Consider the following 5449-nt stretch of genomic DNA (forward strand, 5'->3'; position numbering starts at 1 on the left):
GGGGCCCGACAATGATGACTACAGCCAAGCGCTAAGAGGAGGTCTCAAGCCCCACGCACCAACACCTGGTAGAAACTCTCTGTAAAACAAGCAGGAGGTCAAACTGGAAATATAATTTAACCCACACCGATAAATTCCATCAACAGCAGTGCCTCTTGCTCACCAGACAGGGTCCCAGGTCCTGCATTTTTCAAGAGCTCAGTCAAGAGTCCATGACAATCTAGCACTTGCCAGCAGGTCTGCCCAGAAAGCTTTTCTTCTTGGGGTTAGAATGGCTCCCAGCAGTACAACTATAGCCATGCAGCCTGTTTTCTTTTCTTTTCTTTTCTTTTTCTTTTTTTAATTGGGGACAGTGTTGTTTTCCAGGAACCATTCGGTCCCAGTCAAGTAGTTGTTTCAATCTTGTTGTAGAGGGCGTATCTCAGTGGTCCATGTGAGGATCGAACCGGCAACCTCAGTGTTATGAGCACTGTGCTCTAACCAACTGAACCAACTGGCCACCCCTAGCCTGTTTTCCAACAAAGAATTCTGGGGAGGAGAGTGAGCCAGGTGGGCCTGTCCAGTCCCCTTAGCCCAGGTGGGATAGGCTTTGGTAAGGTCAAGTTTCCATAATTAACCATTCACAGCTGCCTTCCGCAACTGAAAGCTGTAATTTCCCAAGACTATCCAAGGTGACACAGGCTTCTCTTCTAAAGGCATTAATTAGAACATCTCATTCCCTGTGGCAGGGGTGGATCAGATCTTTCCAACTGTAGTGTGTATTTATTTAGAGCTATTACCACATAATATTTACAAGATACTTAACATGCATTAATTACCCTGTAATGAACACTATGGCTATAATATCAATGTTCTGTCAGGACTGTAAAATCACACACCCCGCCATACACACACACACACACTTTTTTATCACCTTGGGGGGGGGAAGAAAAAAATTAAAATTAATTGCATGCCCATTAAATGCTTATTTTTAATAGAAAACTTGCAAATGATGTGAAAAATGCAAAACAGGATACCCAGTAAATCAAATGCAGATAACACACACTTCTAGACACACTCTACTGTTTTTATGAGCATGTTTTACAATCCATTCATTATGCTGTCTGTCCTTTTGAAAGCTGGTTATTATATCGCTCGTGCAAAGAAACATGTGAATGGCTGTGCAACAAGCCATGAAAATCAGGACAAAACTGAACATTTCTGCTGCTATTTGAATCCGCCTCCCTCAAATCTCTGCCTGGAGAATTCTTACAGGAGGCTCATCCCTGTCACACCCACACAAAGCCTTATGTAAGAGAGAGAAAGGGGAAGATTTGCCACATAGTAGCTCATGATTCAAGATGGTGGTTATCCAAGGAATGCTCAGCAGCCATCCTGTTTCTTCAGAAGGCAGCATTTTCTCTGGAGGCAAAGAGATGAGGTAAGGAGATCGGGGCTGTAAGGCATAATCTGTCTCCCTGAATCCCAGGTCACCCCCTACATATTCCTCCCCATATATGAGTCATCTTTACATTACTCCACATCACCATACAGGCTGTCTTTCAATCATGGGAGCATCCTAACTCACAAAGCAGACTGTAACTGATTGAGATTTCAGAAAAATCTTCCTAACTTAAGCCAAAATCTTGTCTCTTAATAACTTCCACTCATTTGTTCTAATATTGAACTCTGGGTTCAGAATAATCATAAAAGACATCCCTCCCTCTTTTACTTGACCCACTTTTAAGCACTTGGCAACAGGCATCTAATGCCTGAGAGACTTCAACTTATTGGTGGTATGAAGAATGTCTTTACCTTGTTTGAGGTCATGAACCAAGCAGGCAGGTTTATTTGGAAGGTTGCCTGTGGATCAATTCAGAAACCCTAGGTCCCAGACCAGGGTCTTCCAAGGTTGTTCTTAATGGCCCTGGTTTTCCAGGAGCCCTCCTACCCACCCATAAGATGGAATTGTCTGTCTCCCTTTCAGGCCAAAAGGAACTTCAAGTTCTCAATTTGCCTTTCAGTGGTAGTCACCTGCTTGGAGCCTATCCCAGTGCATTTGTGCATTTCCTAATTATGGCTTCCAGTTTTATGATAAATGCAGGGAGATTCTTTTATAGAGCTTACACCTCATGACAAGCATGCAATAAAAGTATAAAATGAACATCTTATTCCAAGAGGAGGATTACAGACAAGAGGACTAGTTGACACGAATACATGCTGGAAATAATCCAGACAAGAGGAAAATTGAATACATTTCCTAGATAATATCCAAACATTGCTTATTTTATGCTACTGTAAAATTGAAAATTACATATTGAATTGTCTCCTACTCACACAAAAAAATACCATGGCATAATATTGACATCCCTTTGGGCTGTGTTTCTTGAAGCATGAAATTGAGAGCATTTATTTAACAAATATATATTGACATCAACTCTGTGCCAGATAGTATGCTAGATGCTGGGGATGAGACAGCTGCGGACACTGCCCCAGAGGTATCCCTAAAGGATATTCAAACCACTTCTAATTTGTCAAGAAACCACAGAGGAGAGAATAACCAACTCAACCTGGCATCGTTGAAGAGACCTTCACAGAGGCAATGATAAGCTAGCAGGGTATGAAAGGGCAAAAATGATTTATGGAGCAGAAAAGGGTAGGAGAGGTATTCTACATGGAAAAAGCAACTAGTCAAGGCCAGTAGAGTGAAAGAATATGGCAAATTCAACACCAATGTTAGTTCATTAAGATTGAAATTTAGGGACATGTGAAAAAGAGGGAGACGAGGCTAAAAAAGTAGTTTTGGTTTATGTCATGCAAGGCCTTGGATGCCTTGCTAAGGAGTTTGGGGTTTATTAAGAAGGAGATAGGAAACAATTTAAATAGAAGTTGTGTGGCAGTTATAGAAGACAGTGGTGGGTAACTCAGGAAGCTGAGAGGTTATTTCAGTAGTATAGGAAGGCACTGAGGAGGACCTGGATGAAAAATATGGCTGTGGAAATGGAGAAGAAAAGACAGAGGCAACAGTTGATCAGGCTGTCTCGTTAGCAGGGTTTGGAGAATTGGTTGATGAGGAAGAATGAAGGAGAAGGGAGAATCCAGAAGGATGCCTAGGGTTTTGCTTGGGCCGTTTGGTAGATGAAATGACCATTAACTAAGATACACTGTTGGTTCAACATTTTAATTTTACATACATTGAATTTTTGGTGTCTATAGGATATATAGCTGAAGAATTTAGAAAGGGCTGTGCTGAAGTTCAAGAGAGAGGTTACTAGTAGGTGACAATTGAAAACATGAAAGTAAACAAGATGACTGAGAAACACCTATATTTAGGGGATGGATAGAAAAGAATAAACCCCAAAACAAGGCTGAGAAGGCAGTATCCCAAGTGTAGTCACTGGAGAAACCAGAAGATTTTGGTGTTACAAGGAAGGTGCCGAATGCCTGCGTTCCGTGCATGACCACCTTCCACATCTCACCACTGAGAGTAGTTTGGAGCTCCTGATTTCACTTTACTGAAGTCCAACTTGACCTGGGCCAGAATTGGTATGAGCCCTTATGGGCTTGTTACTTCTCCTCTGAACTTTGGTTTTCTGCTGAAACCTTCGTAAAGAAATCTTCAGATTCTCCCACCATAAAGACTTTACCTCCAAATGTGCACTTGATCTTTCTATTTCCCACCAAGGTACTTGCCTAGCAGACACATTACTGTAAGCCAATGGTTCTCTAAGTGCGCTCCCTGTACCAGCAGCTTCTACAGTTCTAGTTGGAAAGATACTAATTTGGGGGCCTCATCCAAGACCTACTGAATCTGATACTCTTGGGGTGGGGAGCAACAGTCTGTGTTTTAATAAGCCCTTCAAGGGATTTTGATGCCCCCTCAAGTTTGAGAGCCACAGAAAAGCTAATGGTTGCATCCTTCTAAACATTGCATGTTCCCTGCAAAATGTATTAAGAATCCTGTCTTTGATAATGGATAGACAGAGTCCAAAATGAAAAAAGTCTCATGTTTTCTGCTTAAATTACATTATATTTCAATCACAGATGATATCTGGAGTCTAATCTAATGACCATTTCTGAGTTTTGGGGTTCTTATTATGGTTAAATGGGGGGAAATTGGCAGAAGGTAGGGGGCTGGCTGTTCAGTTATCAGTAATTATTGAAGGAACAATAACTAAATGCCAAATTTGAGTAATGGGAATCTTTTTCTTCATCTTTTGACATGATGATAGCTATAATAGGCTTTAATGTTTTTGTATTTTACACTAAAGCATATAATGTATAGGAAATAATTTGAAATAATTGAACACACAATGTGTTTTTTACTCATTTATTAGTACACAGCCCCATCCTGCAAAGGACTTGAAGAAGCAAAAAAAAAAAAAAACAAACAAACATATATTAAAACAATAAACTAAAGTATAATGTTCAGATAAGATGCCACTCTTAGCACAGAAGGAGGCCCTGGAAGTTTCCTGCTGTGCCAGATATTAACCTTTTAGCTACGAGGTAGGACAGCTGGTAGGTGATCCAGAGGTGGGATCAGAGTAGCAGAAAGGCACTTGGCAAGGGCAGCATCTGTCAATCACATGGGCTGATTTCCATCTCCCCTGAAAGAAACATTAAGATTACCATAACTCCCTGACATGAAGATTGTCATAATTCATTAAGAATAAAATTATGCATGTTGTGACATTCGTGACATGCACCTGATCAACCTCTGAGTATCATTCCCTTCCAGTGCTCTGTCCAGAAGACCCCATGCCTAAACACAATCAGCTTGACCTGACAAACTTAAAATCTTCATCCAGCTTTGATTCTGTTATTTTGTCAAATATGAATTATTTAATAATATACATTTTTAAATTGTGGGTTTTCCATTCTCACACATCAGTCTCCAAGTCCTTGTACCTAGTACATAATATGCAACATTAATATTTACTGAGAGAATGGAAGCACAGCCAGGTGGAAGAGAAAACTGAGTGATCTGGGTTGTGGTCTGACTACTGCATTAACAGATTTCATGTGTGTGTGTGTGTGTGTGTGTGTGTGTGTGTGTGTGTGTGTGTGTGTTACTTCATTTTTGTAAGCCTTAGTTTCTTCACTTCTGAAATATAAATATATAAAAAGCTTAATTATTCCGAGCCTTTACTAGCATGCATTACATAAGAAAAGAGAAACAGAAAACTTGCCTGGAAATTTCATAGGCCTAATCAAAATGTCTGCTACACTCTTCAGAAGTTTCTAGAAAATCTATGTGGGGGCTCCATTTCTGGTGAACAAGAGTTGATTTATGATTCAGTCCAAGGGCCATGAAAAACTCAAGGGTCTAAATTGCTGTTTTCTTGAAATTATTCTGTTCCAGTGAACTCAGATGAAATGAGCCCAAAGCAGGCTTTCATAGAAACCCTGGTGAAGCAAAACTGCTGATTCTCATGAGGCTCCAACTTGTCCCTGATAAATCTGCTGA

This window comes from Hipposideros armiger, unplaced genomic scaffold (genome assembly GCF_001890085.2).
Source record: "Hipposideros armiger isolate ML-2016 unplaced genomic scaffold, ASM189008v1 scaffold_223, whole genome shotgun sequence".
Classification (NCBI taxonomy): Eukaryota; Metazoa; Chordata; class Mammalia; order Chiroptera; family Hipposideridae; genus Hipposideros; species Hipposideros armiger.